The sequence below is a fragment of the Podarcis melisellensis genome (assembly GCF_964234715.1).
Source record: "Podarcis melisellensis genome assembly, chromosome: 10".
NCBI classification, from domain to species: domain Eukaryota; kingdom Metazoa; phylum Chordata; class Lepidosauria; order Squamata; family Lacertidae; genus Podarcis; species Podarcis melisellensis.
The window spans coordinates 73,233,617-73,256,969 of record NC_138542.1 but is presented as its reverse complement, the minus strand read 5'-3'; the positions used below and the strand labels follow the sequence as shown (position 1 = coordinate 73,256,969).

At 47.9% G+C, this 23,353-nt stretch overlaps 2 protein-coding genes across 2 annotated transcripts in view; both read right to left on the bottom strand.

Moving 5' to 3' along the window:
* The window catches only part of LOC309378577 (uncharacterized protein), a 75,552-nt gene extending 69,331 nt beyond the window's left edge, over window positions 1–6,221 (bottom strand). The window contains exon 1 of the mRNA XM_081926894.1: window positions 6,089–6,221. The gene's annotated coding sequence lies outside the window, so the exon portion shown is untranslated. The remainder of the gene's footprint in view (window positions 1–6,088) is intronic.
* The window catches only part of LOC309378725 (uncharacterized protein), a 98,191-nt gene that overhangs the window by 30,144 nt on the left and 44,694 nt on the right, over window positions 1–23,353 (bottom strand). Inside the window, exon 4 of the mRNA XM_081927341.1 lies at window positions 5,013–5,185. The gene's annotated coding sequence lies outside the window, so the exon portion shown is untranslated. The remainder of the gene's footprint in view (window positions 1–5,012; window positions 5,186–23,353) is intronic.

Here is a 23,353-nt window from a genome sequence, read left to right as displayed (position 1 = left end):
AGAATGGGCGATAGTTGGCCATTGTGGCCGCATCTAAAAATGGTTTTTTAAGAAGCGGCTTAATAACCGCCTCTTTCAGTGGGTCTGGGAAGGCTCCCTCATGGAGGGAAGCATTCACCACCCCATGAAGCCCATCGCCCAGCCCTTCCCGGCTAGCTTTTATAAGCCAAGATGGGCAAGGATCAAGGAGACAAGTGGTTGGTTTCACTCGTCCAAGCAGCCTGTCCACATCCTCGGAGGTAACAGATTGGAATTGATCCCACACAACTTGACTAGACAGGACTCTAGCACTCTCCTGCCACAGCCCTGATGCCACGACTTTATCTGCAAAAAACTTTGCAAAATCATTGCAGGAGAAGATGTGGCCCATACTGAGCCCTTATGGAGCAGGTGGTTCCGCTAAATTGCAAACCACCTGAAAAAGTCTCCTGCTGCTGTTTTCTGCAGATGTAATAGAGGCGGTGAAGAAAGTAGTCTTCGCTGTCGCTACCGCCACTTGGTAGGCTCAACATTCAGCTCTAACCCGTGTCTGGTCAGCTACAGAATGGGTCATCCGCCACCGGTGCTCTAGCCGTCTCAACGATTGTTCCATTGCCCTCAGATCCGTGGAAAACCACGGGGCTGTCCGGGCTCCATGCAGTCGGAGAGGGCGCTTTGGAGCCAAACAGTCAATAGCCCTGGTTAACTCCACATTCCAGCGTGCCACCAGGGAATCAGCTGAAAGGCCATCAACATGGGATAAAGCATCCCCTACCACTCTCTGGAAACCATTTGGATCCATTATGTGGTGGGGGCGGACCATCCGAATTGGTCCCACCTCCCTGCAGAGGGGATGGGTCGCAGAGAAGTCCAGTTGCACCAGGAAGTGATCTGACCATGGCACTTCTTTTGTTTTGCTTTTACCTAGTGTCAGATCACCAACATCCATAGAGGTAAACACCAGGTCCAAGGCATGTCTGCGGCTATGGGGTTGGGCCAGACTTATTCAGGGACAGCCCCATGGAGGCCATGCTTTCCACGAAGTCCCGAGCGGCCCCTTGTAAGGTCGTGTCGGCATGGATGTTAAAATCCCCTAGGACAACCAAACTAGGTGTCTCCAGGAGAACATTTGCCATGACCTGAAGCAGCTCGGCCAGGGAATCCTTGGTGAAGCGGGGGGGGGGGGTCAGTACACCAAAAGGAATCCTGTACTGCCCCTATTGCCCAACTTCCAGAACATGCACTCAGAAAACTGGGTCTTCCCAATAGGACGCCTGGTGCAAACTAATGACTAAAAATCACTGCAACCCCCCCTCCCCGCCCACAAGGCCTGGGTTGCTGTGCGTAAGAGAAACCTGGTGGACAAGCAGCGGCAAGGACAGGCCCATCTGCTTCATCCAACCAAGCCTCTGTTACATATGCCAGGTCAAGTCCTCCATCCACGATCAAGTCACGGATCACAGTGGTTTTATGGATCATTGACCTGGCATTGCACAGCAGCACCTTCAGGTTGTGTGGATATCCCTTGCTGATTCCAGTATCCGTCCGCTCAAGACCAGACCTGGAGGCAGGGATAGTCCTCAAACAATGACTAAGCCCGCTTCCTCGGTAATGACGTGGTCTGGTCTTAGCGTATCTCCTCCTCCTACCCGTGATCACTGAGATTGGTTGCCCCAGTACACCCCCCCCCCCGTGGAACTTGCCCCAGCCATTTTGTTTGTTGGGACCCACTCCCAGGCAGCCCTGACCCCTCCCCTTAAAATCAAATTAAAAAACAAACTAACAAAACAATAAAACAAACAAAAAAGAGAGAATGTTACAAACACACCATAATTAAATTAAATTAAACAAATTCCCACACCCAACTAAACACCCACCCCACCCCTCGTACGCACAGCAAATAAAAAAGCAATGTCATCAAATGATAGTAATGCAGCAGCAACCTTTCATAATCCTCAAACATCATTAATAGCACAGCATGATCTTGGAATGCAGCCTTTTCAAATCAATTGTTTCCTAACAGGAAAGGCATCTGCTCTCTGTCCATGCGCAGGCCCTCTCTTTCTCTGGTCCATCGTTCCTTTGGACATTCCCCATCCTCGGCACCATAGAGACACTGAGGTCCAGCTCCGAGGGCCTTCTGGCGGTTTCCTCCCTGCGAGAAGCCAAGTTACAGGGAACCAGGCAGAGAGCCTTCTCGGTAGTGGCACCCACCCTGTGGAACACCCTCCTTCAGATGTGAAGGAAATAAGCAGCTATCTTATCTTTAAAAGACATCTGAAGGCAGCCTTGTTCAGGGAGGTTTTTAATATTTAATGCTGTACTGTTTTAAACATTTGATTGGGAGCTGCCCAGAGTGGCTGGGGAAACTCAGCCAGATGGGCGGGGTATAAATAATAAATTATTATGATTACATTATTATAATCCTCCATCCAGCCCTGTTTCCACCTCTAGATCTTCATGGGTCACCTTCACAGTCCCAATGGCCTCAAGAGGTCCAAGTGGACCATTTTGGGAGACCCAGGTCTGTCTTTTCCAGGGACTGTGGCCTGGGTCAGTCAGAGAAGTAGTGACAAGGCTTGGTGCTTGGGGTCAGCTGAATGGGTGCTCAGGGAAGCTCCTGTTCTTGGAGATGGACCTCTGTCTACATGCCTCACATTGCATGGAGAGAGCAGGAGAAGCAGAAGGAAAGCAGCTGGCAAATGGGAAACACCCCACCCCAATGGTTCCTTATAATAATGATGTGCTGCATCACTATAATAATGAAAGTGATGCAAGGGGGAGCCGTAACCCTACAGAGGCAAATGGTGGATTATAACTTGAGGCCTTATACGACGGTAACTAGGAGAAGCCAGTTTTTGGAGGTGGAAGCCTGGCTTGGTTTGGAAAATGAAAGATGGAGAGATCACCCTATGTGGGGATCAAATGACTTTTGGGATATAAATCTGAGCCAGGTGGAGATTGGAGCCTTTGGGGCCTTTGGATTTGGAAGGAGGGTGAAACAAGATTTGGAATATTCTATGGGCCCTACCCTTAACTATGGAAGTCTGGCAGACTTGCTAAGAAGGAATGTGACTATCGCTGGGTTGGAGCTCCCCCGAGATCTGTTTTTTAACACCAAAGACTACCAAAAAGATCGGCAGAGGGGACATGAAAGAGAGTTAAGAGCCTCGGACTTAAGATCTCCGGGTTGATGGACTTTTGGAGATTGATGGAACTGTTGCAGGGGCCGAGACTGGGGAGGGGAGATGGTGAAAGAAAATTGGTAATTTAAAGTGTAAATATTGAGATACTTTTTTTTGAAAAAAATTCTTTTAATGAGAGATGGGAAAATCGTGGAATGGAATTTTTATGACACTAGGGGAAACGTCTTAAGAGAATAAGTTCAGATATATAAGTTTTAATGAGAAATAAGATTAAATAAAGTAAAAGTGGATGGCTAATTGGTGAAAGAGAGAATGGAAAATTACAGTTTATTAAGATAAGTTATAAGAATAAAAACAAAGATGAAGGATTTGCTGAAATATCTATTTGAATTAGAATACAAAGAGGGGAGGTGTGAGGAGGTCAAGAAGATAAGTTAAGAAAGGGAATTATATAAAGGTTTAACTTGTTCTTTTTTGATTGTATATTTTTTTCTTTTTAGCTGTTTTTGTTTTTCTATTTTTTATTTTATTTTTCTTTTGGCCATGTTTTGTTTTCGTATATTGTGTTCCTTTTTGTAATTCTTTAAAAACTTGAATAAATATTATTTGAAATATATATATAATAATAATGTGCTGCCTGATCTCGTGCCCCTCTTCTGACACAGGACTACCCTAATTTGGCACTGACAAAGCTGGATATTCAAGGCAAAGGGATAACTGTACTTAATGAAAAGTTCAACCTTGTAACACTGTCCTAAAGGATCTTCACTCGCTCTCAGTGCATTTCGGAGCACAATTCAAACTATTTGTGCTGATCTTTAAATTGTCGTGGAAAGTATTGATCTAACATATAGAGATCATTCCTAGTCTATTGGTTCAATAAGGTTCTGGTGGTTTTACTCTGTGTGATTCAAAGTTGGTGTTTTCTCCAGCTGGAACATTTTACCTGATAAGGGAGTTTCCTTTCTGCTGAGAGCAGGTGGTGGGATCAGTTGTTATGAGATTATGCTGAACCTTCCTTGTTTTGGGAACCAGAAGAAGTTGGTTAAACTGGAGTGAGCCAAGCTTGTTATCCAGTTCCAGGGTTACTTTGACACTGAATTGTTTATAAATCGCAGTCTTGAAAGGCGCTTGGTCCCATTTCCTATTCTGCTATTCTCTACTCTGCTTGTGTCTTTCTTACCTGAGTGCTGTTTTGCTATGCTGTAAACTCAGTTTTTGGATTGCCATGCTTCTTTGCCTTCTGTACTAAATTTATCTGCTGAATGGATTTTTTGCTGCCTCTGAGTGTTTTTTCCTACTCTGCTAACTATATGTCAGTCTTGGAGATCATTATGGAGGAGCAAGATCTGCGACCTAAAGCCCTCAACCGACTTGGCCCTGTAGACCTGAAGGAGTGTCTCCACCCCCATCCTTCACTCTGAACACTGAGGTCCTCCTCTGAGGTCCTCCTGCTGGTCCCCTCTCTGTGATAAGTGAGGGTACAGGGAAGCAGGCAGAGGGCCTTCTCGGTGGTGGCGCCTGCCCTGTGGAACGCCCTCCCTTCAGAGGTCAAGGAAATGAACAACTACCAGACATTTGGAAGACAGCTGAAGGCAGCCCTGTGTCAGGAGGTTTATAATGTTTGATGTTTTCCTGTCTTTTATATGTACTGGAAGCTGCCCAGAGTGGCTGGGGAAACCCAACCAGATGGGCAGGGTATAAATACTACAATTATTATTCTTTTGTGACTTTTTTGTAGTTATTTTGAAATTTGTACTGCAATATCAGCTCACAAAATGTTATGGGTAGACAAAATCACAGGGTTGCCATAAACTATAATCCCACCCACGAACTCTCATTCACACACAGTCTGTAAATTTTGGGGGGGGGGGTCACACACCTCACCCGTGCTAATACTGGCAGTCTTTTTCCTGCACAGGCACACCCGGTGTGTAGAGCCTCCAGCCACAGGCACTGTCTATCCTGAAAATGGCTCCTTTGACTGGGAAGATTCATGCAGTCGCTGTCATGGGATGATGATGGGTTGTATCTCAGCTTGTCAGTCACTCTGACATTGCCTAGAGAGAATGAGAGGAACAGAAATGCTTTTGAGGTGCAACTTCCATATCAATCCTGAGAGCCATTCCATGGACTCTGCACCCCTGTTTCTGATGACAGGTGTACATTATCCTCATCCTCAGTGGAAAAGACAATAAAGATGGAAGCCTGAGAGAGAAAGGAAAAGGTTTCTGGCTGCTTCCTGGGTGGGATTGCGGAAACCAAGAGCCGCTTCTGAGAAGCCCCTCCCCTCTTCCTCTCGGGATTTCCTCTCCTCTCCAGGGGACCAAGGAATGGACTGGGCAGAAGCGCTGCGTCTGGACAGGGCAGGGGCTTATGGGGTGGGAAGAGGATGGAGGTTGCAGGAAGGAAGGGGTGGTGGGGACAGGAACCCCCACTTTCCAGGGATCCCTCTCTGGTCGCCTTGAAGGGGGGCCCATTCCTGGGTGGGAGGGAGAAGCCAAGGCGGAGATTCATCGTGGGCGTCATGATGGAGATGTCTCCCCAAAGACTGGTCTTCTTCTTCCCCCCGTATTGCTGCGTTTCCGTGACCCGGGAGTGCCTCCTCCCTTCTCCCCCCACTTCCATGACCCCCTCTCTTTCTCCCGGAGTCTCCCCTGCACCCAGACGCCCCCTTGGCCCGGCTCAACCCTCGCCCTGCGCCCCCCATCTCTCCGTTCCTAATGCCCCTCAAGACGAGCCGGGGAGGGACAGGGGGGTCTCTATCCAGGCGCCTCCCGCACCCCTTAACCCTTTCCTGGCCCGCTTCTCCGCGCCTCAGGGAGTCCTCGTGGGTGGGCGCCCCATCTCCGTCCCTTCGCAGCACGCATGCCGGGATCCAGGCCCCACGGAAGGCGCTTGGGGGAGCTGGCGGGGTCTCTGGGTCCTTTTCTCCAGCCTCCCCCCCCCCGTGACCCCTTTACCTCTTTGTCCTCGCTCCCGATCCTCCCTTCCTTTTCTGCAACATCCACGGGGGGGGTCCCCTGCCTCCTCCCTCCCCTTTCCGAAAGCGCGCCCCCCTAGAGCTACGGAACAGAGAAGACATCCGGAGTGGAAGCTCCACTACCGGGAGAAGCAGGCAGGGTGGGAGGGGGACTCACCCGCCCCCATTGCTTCAGCAGACGTCGGATTGGAGGAGGAGGAAGGAGGGGTGGGACGTTTGGGGGCGGGATCTGGGGTTGTGGGGGCGGGGTGAGAGGAGGAGGTGCCGTGAAGGGAGGGAAAGGATTGAGGGGGCGAGAAGGTTTCCCCTTTACCGTCTTCCTTCTGGATCAGGAGAGCGGGGGAGGGGTTGATCCCGGAGATCCAGCTGCAAAGTGGGGTCCCCCCGCACAAGTGCAACATCCTCCCCCCCACCCCACGAACTTAGATCCCTCCGTGTTTTAGGTCTTGGTGCTGTTCAAACCAGGAATGGAGGGGGGCAGCTAAACGACTCCCCCAAATGCCAGCTCCCCACCCCAGCCTCTGACTCAGGCCAGGACAAGGACCGTGGACACAGGCCCCGTCCAGGCACAAGAGCCAAGAGGCTCAGCAAAGCAGCCGATACAATTGGAGCCAGAAGCGGATTCCAAAATCTGAAGGATCCCTTGGACCAGAAACAAGGAGACCAGCCAGGAAGAGCAGAGCAAAAGAGCAGCCAGTCGGCTTGGTCTTGATTGAAGACTGTCTGCACAGGACTCCCACCTGCCCCCAGGTGGAACAAGATGGAAGCCCCCAAGAAAAGAAGACCCCAACTTTTATTAGCTGCTAATCCCCCATGCTACACCCCCAAGACTACATCATTGACACATCACACAGAGGAGGGGTTCGGGGAGAAGAAGAAGAAGAGTTTGGATTTGATATCCCGCTTTATCACTACCCGAAGGAGTCTCAAAGCAGCTCACATTCTCCTTTCCCTTCCTCCCCCCCACAAACACTCTGTGAGGTGAGTGGGGCTGAGAGACCTCAGAGAAGTGTGACTTCTCTGAAGGAGGAGGAGTTGTGGTGGTAACCTGAGGGTCTTGTCACTTGTCGGGTTCCTCCTTCCCCTCCCCATGATTACTTTCCTGAAGACAAAGGGGGGGTTCACTGTTTCCTGCCCCCAGAGGGAAGGGCTGGTCACTGTCCTGTGTTTCAGTCCGTACTGAATCCACTTCCATATCCGGTTCCTTTGTGAGTGGAATGATCTTCTGTCTAGGACCATCACGGTTGGCATGCCAACTGGGTAGGGCTCACTGTGGACGTGTTGGCTGCCTTGTGTCAAGTCTCCCCCCCTCATGGTGTAAAATAAAAGTCGAATGATGCAGATCCGATGTATGGCTGATTTTATATGAATTTATAACTGAAGCATTGCATATGTCGTGTGTGTGTGTGTGTGTGTGTGTCGTGTTTGTACAAACTGAGTGATGGGGGGGGGGGTTTCCTGCCACACATGAATTCCAATCCCAAAGAAGGGCAGTGTCAAAGAATGCACCAGTTACCGCACAATTGCGCTCATTTCATTTTATTTTATTTTAAATGATATTTTATTAAATTTTATCAAAGAAAGAAATTACATAAAGAAAAACACAGAACAAATAAACACTACAAAGACATCATAATTAACATATATGAGGGGGGGGAAGGAAAAAAACAAGAAAAAAGAAAAAGAACAAAACACTAAAAAATTCAAAAAGTTAAAAATAAAAATCTCTCTTTAGTTTCTTACCATCCATAAACTTATTTCCTTGACTTCCTCACACCTCCCGTTCTTGTATTCCAGTTTAAAATTAACTAGCAAATTCCTTCTTATTAATTTTGTCCTTAATTATCTTTCTTCACATATTATTTAATCCTAATTTTTATCTGATATCTATCCCTTCTTTCATATTCTTATTTTACCTTTTTTACTAGAACCTCTTCATTTCATTTCAATGTCATCAACATTCAAAAATTTTACAATGTTTTTGTAGATAGGTTTTAAATTTCTTCCAATCTTCTTCCACCAACTCTTCTCCCTGGTCTCGAATTCTGCCCGTCATTTCTGCCATTTCCATGTAATCCATTACTTGCATCTGCCACTCTTCCACGCTGGGTAGGTCCTGTGTCTTCCAATGCTTTGCGATGAGTATTCTTGCTGCTGCTGTAGCGTACATAAAGAAAGTTCTATCCTTCTTTGACACCAATTGGCACAATTGCGCTCATTTCACAGGCTAGCAAGGTTATGCTTAAGATGCTACAAGGCAGGCTTAAGCAGTATGTGGACCGAGAACACCCAGAAGTGCGAGCTGGATTTGGAAGGGGTAGAGGAAGCAGAGACCAAATTACAAAAATGCGCTGGATTATGGAGACTACAGAACATCCTTTGACTGTGTTGACCACAGCAAACTATGGCGAGTTCTTAAAGAAATGGGAGTGCCTGATCACCTCATCTGTCTCCTGAGAAATCTCTACGTGGAACAAGAAGGAGGACGGTATATTGTCTTCCTGCTTATTTAACATAAATGCAGAATTCATCATGCGAAAGGCTGGGCTGGATGAATCCTGTAATAAAAAATTTAAGGTCTTTTATCCAAACCAATCCTGCCTCCGCATGATAGAATTCCAAATCTGGCAATGCAAAAACTCCTCTCTCCTTTTTATCTGTTAATAACAGGTGCTTAATTCTCGGTTTCTTTCCACTCCATATAAATCTAGATATTTCCCTTTTCCACTCCATAAAACAATTCATTCCTCCTAAAATGGGCATTGTTTGGAATAAGAAAATCATTTTGGGGAGGATATTCATTACATGAATCCATGTGCTGGTCGCAGCAGGAGGGGGAGTCTCCCTGGATGCTTCAGCAGCCGGCCTCCTCTGGGTCTCCTGGCCCCCTCCTCTCCTCCCTCTGAGCCTGAACTGCTCTCTGTCCCAGCCTCTTCCCGCTCACCAAACCCTGTTTCCTCCTCAGCTTGCAACATCTCCCCTTCCGGTCTGCTCCATTTTCTCCCTCTTTCGGCTCATCCAACCACCAGTACCCAGGATCTGAGCCTTCTTCCCTTGTGGGTCCCCAGCTGGTGCCTCCCCCCCCCACCAGCCACTCCATGACAACAACACCTACCACAGCACTGTGGTCCTCTGGTAGGAAAACTCCTGAGAAGCATGATTGAAGCAAAACTTCTGGGACTATGGAAAAATACTATCTTCCTCAAACCCCAGAATGAGCAGGAGCTCTGGGGTTGCCCCATGGGATTCATGAGTGAAGATGGGGCCCGCAGGAGACTTCCCTGCTACCTGCAGCCCCTCCTTCCCCCTCTTGAAATTAGGCTTGGGGGGAAATCTCCCATTCAATTTCAGTATTTCAAGTTTTCTTCAGAACGCGGAGGGCAGGAGGCAGCGATGAAGTTCTGGTGAAGAAGAAGTGCTGGGAGATCATGCGGTGGGGGGGGGGACAGAGTTTGGTGCAAAAACCAAAAGTACTTTCATGTAAAATTATACTCACCATTGTGAGATGTTGCCTTCATTATTTCATTATTATACAGTTTTACATATCAACACCAGAGCTTCACATATACCTCATGCTTGTAGGAATGATTTCATGCTTAGTTCATTTCTGTGAAGAAAATAGTGGACTCTGAGAGGAAGACATCCCACACTCCATACATCTAAATGGGTTCTCCCATGTGAGAGTCCCTAGATGTTCCTTAAATACTCCATTATAAATAAAGCACTTTTTGCAATCTTTTCATTTAAACTGCTTCTCCTCTTTGAGTTTGTGATGGTCTGTGAGTCTGTTGATTTTGAATTTCCACTAAGAGTGAACCTCTATCTACTTTCCTGATACTTATATGGTTTGTATTTTATTTGAGTTTGTTGACATAAATCAAGGGTTCCACTCTGACTGAAGCTCCTTCTACAGTCCATACCTTTAAATGGTTTATCCTCTGTGAGTCTGTTGATGTTGTCTAAGGTGTCCATTAACCCTAAAGCTCTTTCCACACTCCATACATTTATATGGTTTCTCCCCTGTGTGAGTCCGTTGATGATTTCTAAGGTCTCCACTCTGACTGAAGCTCTTTCCACACTCCATGCATTTAAATGGTTTCATCCCTGTGTGAGACCGGTGATGTTTTTTAAGGTTTCCATTATCACTAAATCTCTTTCCACAATCGATACATTTATATGGTTTCTCCCCTGTGTGAATCCGCTCATGATTTCTAAGGTTTCCATTATCACTAAAGCTCTTTCCACACTCCATGCATTTAAATGGTTTCTCCCCTGTATGAGTCCGTTGATGATTTCTAAGGTTTCCACTCTGATTGAAGCTCTTTCCACACTCCATGCATTTAAATGGTTTCTCCCCTGTATGAGTCCGTTGATGTGATCTAAGGCTTCCATTCTGACTGAAAACCTTTCCACACTCCATACATTCATATGGTTTCTCCCCTGTGTGAGTCCGTTCATGTGATCTCAGCTTTCCACTATCACTAAAGCTCTTTTCACACTCCATACATTTAAATGGTTTCTCCCCTGTGTGAGTCTGTTGATGTCTTCTTAGGGTTCCACTATCACTAAAGTTCTTTTCACACTCCATACATTTATATGGTTTCTCCCCTGTGTGTGTCCGTTGATGTATATTGAGGTGTCCACTATGACTGAAGTTCTTCCCACACTCCCTGCACTTAAAACGTTCTCTCTCTCTGTGAGTCCGCTGGTGTGTTCTAAGTGTTGCATTGAAAGAGAAGCTCTTTCCGCACTCCATACCTTTAAATGGGTTCTGTCCTTTTTGTGTTCGTTGATGTGAACTATGTGTGCTCATTCAGTGAAGCATATTTCACACATTTTAATGGCTATTCCTAATGAAACGAAAGGTGCCCTGTCCTTTGCAATTCTGTCTTCTCCATCAAATTTTTCAGAGTGGGCAGAAAGGAAATCCTGTTTGGGTTTCAAGAAAGAGAACACAGAAAAAAAAGGGCACATCAACCGCCATTAGCACCTTCTCTTATTTCAAAATCTCCTACATTCTCCCATGTCCTCCCCATGTTCCCAGTTTTTAGGAAATGAAAATGCTATGATGTCAAATGACAGTAATGCATCAGCAACATTTCATAATCCTCAATCATCTTTAATAACACAGCATGATCTTGTAATACTGTTGTCCTCTGAGAATGCCTTTCAAATCAAGTGGTTGTCCCCGTTTCTACCTCTAGATCTTCATGAATCACCTGCACAGTCCCACTGACCTCAGGAGGTCCATATGGACCATTTTGGGGTTTTTCTCCTTCCAAGATGGCGGCTGTAACAACTTCTCCTCCGTGAACCCTCCTGGATTACAAGCCTTTTATAGCCTTTTACAGCCTTTTATAGCCGTTTTTATAGCTGTTTTTATTAGACTTTTAATTATTTTACCTCTGTTAGAAGTTTTTAACCGTTTTATCTCTACTGTTGGCCAGTCGTGGCCAATATACGTATTAACAAGGATACTCAAACCTTCTGCTGAGAAAGCCTGCTGCTGATTAGAAACGCCGCCTTGAAGACCGGGTTATGCTGAGCAGCAGAGGAGGAGTAGCAGAGGAGTTGTGTCCACAAAAGATAAGTTCTCTTTTTATCTCCGTTTATCTCTTCTTTTAACCTCCGTAGTCAGTGAGTCAGCGACAAATGGGTTATGGCAAGCGACCAAGATCTGCTGAGAATGGTTGTTCACCTCCAAGAGTAAAGCAGTCAAAGCTTGAATCTCCCTCACCACCTACTAACAATAACAGCCAAACAGAGCAAGTAATTGTTTCTGCTGTCAAAACATACAACCGCTTTTGGCCTCTGTATGATCAAGGGGAGCTGGAAAAGCCAGTTGATCCAGGAGGGGATGGAAGCCATAGGGAAGCCCTCCTCCCTGACACCTTAATTACACCTTCGCCGTCACTAAAACAGGACGCACCAGGGCAAACTGCCCATGAATCAGTACCTGATCAAATACAACTAGTAATCAGGACTTTAAGCTTCATTTTCAAGAAATTGGAAGGGATTTCTTCATCTTTGAATAAACTTTCACAAGCCCTTCTGACTCATCCATCTTCCTCAACTGAGCTATCTAATTTGCATCAATCTCCTGTGCAGCTTGTAAGTGCCTTAAAGAGACAACATGACCAGAAATCTCACCTTAAGGGTTCTAGAAGCAGGCTGCCACTGCCCCAAAGGAACAAGCAATCCTTGATTTTTCAACCTAATAAAATATGTCTATCCATTTTTTCCCGTGACGCCCCCAGACTTAGGTGGAATAACCTGAGGATGGCTAAAGGGTACCTACGTGATTTGCTAAACATCCCTTTTTTCCAGATAGATCTTATATCTGTAGTACCCCTAAAGGCCACGCCCTGGCCAAGGAAATTTATGCTCTCCTTCCAGTCTGCAAGGATCCCACATCTTCTTGCAAGACAAAAAGACCGGCTGGCAGCCTGGGAGATTGTAACAACAAGAGTCTTTAAGGACACGAGTGTCAAACCTCTTTTTCCCAACATCTTAACCGGCAATGAATGCTCGTTACCTCCTTCTGTTCCTATAATAAAGGAAAAAACACCTAGCCGGGTACCCCCTGTTCCACCTGCGATCCCAAGTGCCCACCTAGTTACGCTGAGGAATGATCCAATTGCAAGCCGAGATTGGAATATCCCTGAAGAGAGAAATCTTATCTCCTCTTATGGAAAACTCCCTTCAGAAGAACAGCAGGCTATCCTCGACAGATTGGATCTACTCAAACAAAGACTCCTATCGCAAGGGGACCCCTCTATGCCAACGAGAGAGGAGAGCAGGCGCTCCACGTCCCACAAGGCGTCTCCATCAAATGCCTTGACAAGCTTTCAACCTGCTACTTTGTTACCCCCTACTGATCTGAATCAGCAGTCACCTGTTGACCAACAGCACCATTCTACCGTGGAGGAAGTCGATAAACTCAACACTCCCGTCTCAGACCTTATGTCCAATCAAAATATGGAAGTTGATGAATCCTTTGCTTCAATGCCAGAGCTAGAATCTACCCTGTCTGAAGATCACCAGGAAATGATTATGCATGCACCATCCCCACATTCACGTCCTTCTATACATCTGCGTGATAATTCTTCTCCATCTGCGCAGCAACTACAAATGATGGCCGGAACACCTCTTAGCGCTACCCTGGTTAAGACTGACAACTCTGACGGATCTACTAGTATTGCCCATCAAAGACCTACTACTACTCACCTCATTGAACAGCATCCGACCTCACCAACTTTGCCTAATTCTTCCTCCCCGGCAAAGCCCTCCCTGCCTGTTAATGTTACCAAATCATGGGTTCGATCAACACAGAAGAAGACCTTATCCGCACAAACTAAAATTACTGATTTCTTCATGGGTCCTCCTTCTACCTCCAAGAACTTATTAAACAACTCAAAGTGACAATTACCGGGACAGCACAAGGATCTGACATTATCTATACTTAGCTGGAACATTGCTGGTTGGAGAACCAAAAAATCAGATCCCGAATTCAGGAAATACATAAATTCATTTAATATCATTCTATTCCAAGAAACATGGGATGAGGAAGAGATTACCATAGACGGCTTCGATCTTCTAACACTTCCGGCCTCCCCTTCCCTGAAAGGTGGTCGCCCCAAAGGGGGTCTTTTGATTGGGATCTCACTCCAACTTCACGCCAAATTCATTCTGGTACGGGCTTCCCCGCCTTTTGCTCTATCTGGACTGATCGCAGAAGGGAAGTCCTCATTACTAATTACTAATGTCTATCTCCCCCCTGAAGGCTCTGCACCTGATCTTGACTGGAGATGGGAATCATTTGAAAATCACCTATTGTCATGTCATACCAAATGCCCTAACTCGTACTCCTTAATTGGGGGAGACTTTAATGCTCGTATTGCCACAAATTGGGACCTACTAACCAAGTCCAAATGGTGGACTCCCCCATGCTTGGAGAACTTTGACTTAGAACATGCCAGAATTAGAACTTCAAAGGACAACAGAGTAAACAAAGCAGGAGTGACCCTTTACCAAATGGCCATTCGCCTGAATTTAGTCTTCTTGAACGGCACCTTCCCCCCCGACATACCGGGGGAGTTCACCCACCTGGGACTAGCATCTAACAGTGTTATCGATTACTGCTTGATCTCTGCAAATTTGGCCGTTAATGTTCTTTCCTTCCAAGTTGAAAACCAACATTTCAGTGATCACCTTCCAATAGTGACCACTTTGTCATTGTTCCGGTGCCAGAAGGACTATAAACACTCAGTCCTTCTGGAAACCTCATCATCGACCAAAATAAGAGGGATCAAATGGTCGGAGGCTGTGGCCCAAAAATACCAGGATTTTTTTCATAGGGAAATCATTGCCTATCTACCTCAAATAACTACTGATTTACAAGATTTTAACTCGGTTTTGAAACTTTTTAACCTTCTTATAACAAACCTCACCACTTTTTTTACATCACCTCCTCAAAAGGCGAAAGTGGCACATTGCAGTACTGGGGCCCCTTGGTTTAACACCTCTTGCAAACAAGCAAGATCCCTTCTTCATTCTATCTATAATGAATACAAAAACTCTAATGCCCAGGCTCTACCACCCTCCTACTTACAAGCCAAAAGAGCATACAAACAGACTTTAAAGCTGGCCAAACGCGAGTGGTACCAAAAGCGTTGGCGAGCCTTGATTGCGGCCTCTAGATCCCGCAGACCACAGGAATTTTGGGCTCTGATAAACAAAAGAGGAAGGAAGTACCCACTGGCGATTATCCCTGCGCCCACATGGGAACAATACTTGAGTAAATATTTCTCTTTGGCAGAGGAATCCAACTCACCCATAGAATTCCGAGCCGACCATCTACCTTTGTGGCCCTCTACCGACCCAGAACTGATAATGGACTTGATACTAGATCTGAAAACGGGCAAAGCCCCTGGGCCGGATCTAGTCCCCGCTGAGGCTATTGTCACGCAACCGAGGTGGTGGGCTGAAATTCTGGCCAAAGCCTTTGATGCAATTAATTCTACGGGGCTTATCCCTAGGTCATGGAAGGAGGCCGTGATCGTACCAGTCCATAAAAAGGGTCCCCCTGCTGACCCAGAGAACTATCGGAACATCAGCCTTTTGTCTATCATCGGGAAAATCTATGCAAAATTTTTGCTGTCTAAGCTGTCCCATTGGGCATACGACTCAAATTTGATTGGCCATGAGCAAGCGGGCTTTAGGAACAATTATTCAACCACTGACCACATGGTAATTATGTATCATCTTGCCAGAAAATATTCTGCCCCGAGTCGGGGGCGCCTATGTGTCGCTTTCATAGACTTAAAGGCCGCCTTCGACAGTATCCCAAGAAACTGTCTATGGAAGAAATTAGAGAGATGGGGCATAGATAGAAGGCTGTTATGGCTTATAACCCAATTACACCACGGGCCGTCGGCTAGAGTGAGACTCACACCGGCGGGAAACCTATCCAATGAGGTCCCAATAAATAGAGGAGTGCGCCAAGGCTGCATTTTGGCCCCACTCCTCTTCAACTTGTTTATTAGCGACATGAAGCTCTTTCTGAGTGAGTCTCAAGCCAACATTCATGCCCCCCGCCTAGCTGATTTTCGCTGCCCTCTGTTTCTATATGCTGACGATGCAGCGATCCTTTCCTACTCTAGAGTCGGTTTATGCAGAGCCCTAAAGATTTTTGCGGCTTATTGCAAACTCAACCATCTGACAATTAATCATGGAAAATCTAAAGTACTGGTCTTTAGCAGGTCTCGGAAAACTTACAGCTGGAAGTTAGATGGAGTCCAATTAGAACAGGTTTTCAAATTTAAATACCTGGGAGTCTTTTTTCACTACAACCTAAGCTGGAAGCCACAGATACAGTATTTACTAAACAAAGGGAAAACAATACTTTACACTCTACTCCAATTTTTTGCGGTCGACGGAGCCTCCCACATCCCTTCTGCACTGAAGGTGTACCACGCAAAAGTGGTTTCCACCCTCTGTTATGCTGCCCCGCTCTGGGCTCCAGGGTCCAATTTAACATCGCTGGGGACACTGCAGAATCAGTTTCTCCGTCGCCTCCTGAAACTCCCCATGTGTGTGAGCAATGCAGCCATACATCTGGAGTTAAAGATTGCATCATTGGAGACTGTCATCTGGAAGCGAGTCTTTGGCTATTGGCTGTCCAGCTGGCATAGGCTTCCCCACCATTACCTCTTTCAGTGCCTCTGGCGGGATGACTTTGTTAATCCGTGGGTAAGAAAAATCCATGCCAAACTTCTGAGCATCGGAATTTCCCCAGCGGACTCCTTAAAGACGAACCTACGCTCAGCCAAAAGCCTCATCGAGCAAAGATTAGCAGACATTGACAATCAACACAACCTCTCCAGGGGTGGGGGTGTCTGCTCTCCCAGGTATCACGGAATAACCCCACCACTTGGCCTTCCATCATACATGTCATCTCTTTCATCAGTACCACACCGACTTGCATTTATTCGTGCAAGGTTCAATGTTTTTCCATCGAACCTGCTGAACCACAGATTTTCCAAGGGTTTGGTGTCTCCGCTATGCGAGTGTGACGGGAAAACAGTTGAATCTCTTCCACACATAATGTTCAACTGTCCCTTACATAGCATAGCCAGGACTAAATTCCTGGGTCCTGCTTTACTGCGCTTGGTTGGCAGGCCTGTTGAGTCACATGCCGCACTGCTCTTGCAGGATACAGATCCTTCTGTAACTCTGCAGGTGGCGAGATTCCTGAATGCGGTTATCTCACACACAAAAACCACCAAAAAACAACAACAACAAAAACTAATCGGACAGTTATGATGAGAGTGCATGACGGATCTCGTCTCCAGTTCTCCTTTCTCTGTGAACCGTCCTTCGGATCTTTCCAGGCCCCAAGCTGTTATTTGTCACTGCTCAATGTCCCACTCTTGCATCGTGGTGTTCCTCTTATGTCGTTCGATGTATTGGTTTTTATGCTTCTGTGCTTTTATGTTTGTACATATTTTATGGGCTAATAGCCGTAAATAAATATAAGTAAGTTGTGGACCATTTTGGGAGACCAAGGTCTACATCTCTTCCATGGACTGTGGTCTGGGTCAATCAGTGACAAGGCTTGGTGCTTGGGGTCAGCTGAATGGGTGCTCAGGGAAGCTCCTGTTCTTGGAGATGGACCTCTGCCCTCATGCCTTGCATTGCATGGAGAGAGCAGGAGAAGTAGAAGGAAAGCAGCTGGCAAATGGGAATCCCAGGCGGAAACACCCACCCCAATGGTTCTTTATAATGATGATGTGCTGCCTGATCCTCTGCTTGTCTTCTGACAGAGGACTATCCTAATCTGGCACTAAAAAGCAGGATATTCAAGGCAAGGACCTAACTGTACTTAATGGTAGGTGGCCATATTGGTCCGACACACTTGAAGTAAAAAAGTAACAAAAATAGTCCAGTAGCACCTTAGGGACGAACTAAGTTTGTTCTAGGCATAAGCTTTCGTGTGCATGCACACTTCTTCATATAGTGAAGGGTAGTAGGAGATGGTAGTAGGAGTACCCTTCTGAGAAAAACCCCACCCTCCCACGATATACAAGGGTCTGGTGACATCTGTGTCAGTGTATCTGAAGAAGTGTGCATGAACACAAAAGCTTATACCTAGAACAATCATAGTTAGTCCCTAATTTTAAATTTTTTATTTCAACTGTGTCAGACCAACACGGCTACCTACTTGAATCTAGATGTCATGGGGTGTTGGGGAGCAGTAGTTCCTTTGGGGGGGGGACATGTCCTGCACCTTCTGGGGTCATTTTTCCACCCTTGGTCCCCACCCTGCACTCAGCTCTCACCGGTGGCTTCCAGAAGCTGTCAGCATGCAACAGGGGTTCCAGCAACGGCTTCAACCAGCCGGCTAAACCAGGTAAGGACAGCTGATGGGTCTCAAATCCTTGGGGGGCTGGGGAATTCTGCTGCACCTGAAGTCAAGCCCTGGTGGATGGAGAGGAGGACTGTCCCACAGTCCAGAAGGCAGATTCTGCCCGTGCTGAAGAGGAAAGTGAAGAGCAGATCGGGCACGTCCACCTGGAGGCTTGTTATCTAGTCCCAGGGGTACTCTCAATAGCCTTGGACCTGTGGACCTGAAGGAGCATCTTCACCCCCATCGCTCAGTCCAGACAGGGAGGTCCACCTCTGAGGGTCTTCTGCTGGTTCCCTTGCTGTTAGAAGTGAAGTTCCAGGGAACCAGGCAGAGGGCCTCCTGCCCCATGGAAGGCCCTCCCTTCCGAGGGCAAGGAGGTAGGCAACCATCTGAAATTTAGACGACAGCTGCTTGCCAGTCAGAAGGTTGGCGGTTCGAATCCCTGTGACGGGGTGAGCTCCCGTTGCTCGGTCCCTGCTCCTTCCAACCTAGCAGTTCGAAAGCATGTCAAAGGGCAAGTAGATCAATAGGTACTGCTCCGGCGGGAAGGTAAACTGCGTTTCCGTGCGCTCTCTGGTTTGCCAGAAGCGGCTTAGTCATGCTGGCCACATGACCCGGAAGCTGTACGCCAGCTCCCTCGGCCAATAAAATGAGATGAGCCCCGCAACCCCAGAGTCGGCCACGACTGGACCTAATGGTCAGGAGTCCCTTTACCTTTACCTATAGGTACTGTAAGCTGCCTAGAGCGGCTGGGGGAAAATACTAATACTATAACTTCTACAGTGGTACCTCGTGTTACAGGCGGTTCAGGTTACAGACTCTGCTAACCCAGAAATAGTACCCTTTTTAAAGAACTTTGCTTCAGGATGAGAACAGAAATTGCACAGCGGCAGCAGGAGGCCCCATTAGCTAAAGTGGTACCTCAGGTTAAGAACAGTTTCAGGTTAAGAATGGACCTCCAGAACGAATTCAGTTCTTAACCCGAGGTACCACTGTACTACTATTATTATCTTGCGATTTTTTGTGGTTATGTAGGAATTCGTACTGCAATATCAGCTCACGAAATGTTATGCATGGAGAAAATCACAGGGTTGCCGTAAATTATAATCCCACCCACAAACTCTCATTCACATACAGTCTGTAAATTTGGGAAGGTTACACACCTCACCTGTGCTAATACTGGCAGTCTTTGGCCTGCACAGTCACACCCGGTGTGTAGAGCCTCCAGCCACAGGCCCTAATGCCCCCCCCCAAGATGAGCCGGGGAGGGACAGGGGGTCTCTATGCAGGCGCCTCCCGCACCCCTTAACCCTTTCCTGGCCCACTTCTCCGCGCCCCAGGGAGTCCTCGTGGGTGGGCGCCGGGATCCAGGCCCCACGGAAGGCGCTTGAGGGAGCTGGCGGGGGTCTCTGGGTCCTCTTCTCTCCCCCCCCCCGTGACCCCTTTACCTCTTTGTCCTCGCTTCCGATTCTCCTTTCCTTTCTGCAACATCCAGGGGGGGTCCCCTGCCTCCTCCCTCCTCTTTCCGAAAGCGCCCCCCCCTAGAGCTACGGGGCAGAGCAGCCATCCGGAGTGGAAGCTTCTCTTCCGGGAGAAGCAGGCAGGTTGGGAGGGGGCTCACACACACACTCCCCCCCCATTCCCGGAACAGAAGCCGGATTGGAGGAACAGGGGTGGGACGTTTGGGGGTGGGATCTGGGGTTGTGGAGGCGGGGTGAGAGGAGGAGGGGAGGGGAGGGATTGAGGGGGGGGACAAGAAGGTTTTTCCCCTCCCCTCTTCCTCCTGGGGATCAGGAGAGGGGGAGGGGCTGATCCCGGAGATCCAGCTGCAAAGAGGGGTCCCACTGCGAAATCCTCCCCCCCCCCCACGCCATGAGATTGGATCCGACCGTGTTTTAGGTATTGGTGCACATGGAGTAGCGGGTTGGGCTCTGTGACTCCTGTGTTACGGGAAAAATGGGGCTTGGGCTTTTGCACACCCCACCCCCCCACACACACCATAGCTGTCAACTACAGATGTGGAAATAAGGGACCAGCAGCCCAGCGGCGTAGCGTGGGTTGCCAGCACCCGGGGCAAAGCAAGTAATTTGCACTCCCTAACAAGGGGCAAGGCAAGTAATTTGCGCCCCTAACCTGCCGCCGCTGCCAGCTTCTTCTTGCTGCTGACTGGGCTGCTGCCATGGGGCTCTGCTACAGCCTGCACCCGAGGCTCTTCGGCGACTCCAGAGGCAGCGAGCGCGCCCCCTCCAGATGTTGCACCCGGTGCGGTTGGGCCCCCCTGCACCCCCCACGCTACGCCACTGCAGCAGCCTCGAAAATAAGGGACCAGCAGCCAAAACAAGGGATTTTCCTTAGCTTATACAGAAATCCGGCACTGATGGAGCCGTGCTGCTTTGGCTGCCCCTGACGGTGTTTTGCAAGGGGTTGGACTAGATGGTCCTAAGGGTCTACAACTCCCACCAAAGAAGAGGGGCAGACAAAACTGATGAAGGACAAAGTTTACAGGCAGAATTAGAAACCAGGAAGAGGACCTCTTTAATCAAGAATGGGGAAAGCTTATAATTTATTGGAAAAGCTATTGTCAAGAGTTACATACATTAGTAGGATTGACAGAAAACTTGTAGTAAAAATTTGAACTACGGATGGACAAATGATTTATAAAAATAGAGTTATGAAAGAGGTGCAGAGGGGAAATAACTACATTAAGATGCTGCACTGGTTGGAGGGGATGCTAAGCAGCACGTCGGGGCTGCCGTCGTCCTGGCGCGAGGAGTTCCATCGGCCCTTCCCCGCCCGAGAGAGAGGGAGGGAGGGAGGGAGAGAGACTCTTGCCCATGCCGCCCGCGAGCCCGGCATGAGGTGGTTGCGTTGCCGCGGTGGCCGCTGAAGCGCTCCCCTTCTGTGTCCCTCCCCATTCCCTCCTCTTCCTCCTCCCTCAGGCCGCCTCCTCAGCTGCCGCTGCCGTCTCCGTCTTCCCCTGGCAGTCTCGCAAGAGAGGGGCTGCCTGCCCACCCGCCACCACCCGTCTCCTCACGATGCGCCCCTGAGGGTGAAAAGGGAGAGACGGAGACGCGGCAGCTCGTGCGCACGCTCTCTCGAGGCGGAGGACCCCGAGCCGCTGCTTCCCTCCCGAGCCGGGCGAGCATGAAGCTCGGGAAATTTAAGGGACATCATCAATCCCGGACAGCAGTGGGAAAAGGCACTGGGATAAGGGAGTTTCCTGCCAAATAAGGGACGGTTGACAGCTATGCCCGACACCCAGGTAAAATTCTTCCCTTGTGTCTCCCTCAGAGGTAACACAATGAGGCCAGAAAGAAAGCAAGGCAGCTGTTGATCTGTTTGCAGGCAGAGCCCCCCCATGCAAGGAGTGAAGCAGCCCAGAAGTAAAGCGCGTTGCAATTTGTACACCCTCAGATAGCAGCTCTCCCCCCATCACAGAGAGAGCACCCCAAAAACATCCCCAGTTGCGTCACAAAGTGTCTCCCCCCCCCCCAAGAACAGCACATGGGGAGCAGAGAGGAGATCCTTCCATCTGGCCCAGACAGAAGGATTTTAAGAACACAATGTAGAGTTCCACCCATTTACACTAAGATTAATGTCCGTCGCTAAATCACACAAGAAAAGAGTTCCATAAAGACATTCAAAGGAGCGCCCACAATTAAAACGTGCAGCAGGATGATCCCATTGAAACAAAACACCATTTAATGAGCAGAAAGAAACAGCAATGTGTAGCAGACAACCTTCGTGGACCACATGAGCCAGAAGCTGTACGCCGGCTCCCTTGGCCAGTAAAGCGAGATGAGCGCCGCAAGCCCAGAGTCGGCCATGACTGGACCTAGTGGTCAGGGGTCCCTTTACCTTTAAGGTGTACTACTGGCAAGCCCGGTACCCGCCATCTTATATTTGTGCAGCTGATTCTTCTTGCCTAAGAGCAGGATAGTCCAGTGAAATTTATTGGATGCCTTTATATACCACCTGTTTCTTCAAGAAGATCAGTGTGGTGTAAAGTGGTTCTCCCCCCCCCTTAGTTTAATCCTGACAAGAACCCTGTGAGGTAGGTTGGTGTTTGTATTTAAAGTTGTGTGCACATGAATCAATGACATTAATATATTAATGGTAATTACAGTAGAAGAGCAAATTTTAGGTATTGCTAGATGGCGACAGGGTTAGTTTGGAATGCTGGGATTGAAAAATTGAACAATTTCCACATGAATCACAACAAGATCTAAAATATAAATACAAAACGCCAACAGCAACAACCCCCGAAAAAGCCCCATGTCATGTATTGATGAAGTTGTTAGAAAAATTATTATGGGAAAGGGGGTAAAAGTATTAAAAGTTCATGCAACCATCTTCTCAGGGTTCCTACTCTTTGTGTGGCTGAACCTTGTTGCAACAAATAAATATCAGGTCTCCTGACCACTGTTTTGCTCCTTTAACTTGCCTTAATTCTCCTTCTTTGCTGACCCAGGAGGGACCGCGGGTTGTGGCCCCCTGGGGAGCTGGGCAGCGGAGGAAATCAGCACCCCAGGATTTTTTCCTTCTAAGTGCTTTTCCACCTTGTTACCGGAAAAATCCGAGGGCTCCCTTGGACAAAAAGTAAAGACACCAACCAGAGTAAATTGGAGCAAATCAGCAGCCTGTAGGCTTGGCCTTTATTGACTGTTGCAACACGGTGCTCCCCTCACTTGCAGGTGAGAGGAAAGGCACAGAAAAATGGTATGCAAGACCTTATAAAAACTTTTGAAATTCCCCTCCTCTAGGTCAAGCTCACCCCCAGAAACATCATGCATACATTACAGAAAGGAGGGGTTGAAGGAGGAGTTGCGGTGGTAACCTGACTGTCCTGTCACCTGGCTGGTTCCCTTCTCTCCCCCTCCCCATGAGTCACTTCCAGGAGACAAAGGGGAGTTGGCAGTTTCCTGCCCCCAGAGGGAAGGTCTGATCATTGTCCTTTGTTCCAGTCCACTCCCATATGCAAGTTCTTTGTGATCTTGATTGTCTTCTGTCTAGGACCATCAGGGTTGGCATAGCAACTGGGCAGGGCTCCTGTGGATGTGCTGGGATGGTGAAGGGATTATAGCTGCCCTGTATCAAACCTTCCCCATTTTGTATTCCTTCCTTCATGGAATAAAATAAAAGTGGAACAGTGCAAAACCAATGTATGGTTGATTTTCTATGAATTTATAACTGAAGCGTAGTGTATGTAGTGTGTGAGTGTGTGTGAAGTTTGTACAAACTGAATGATTCGGGTGGGGGGTTCCTGCTACAACCTGAACCTCTTACCTAAAAGCCTGACACCCGGCAATGAGACAGGAATGTGTCCCTGCCCTCAGC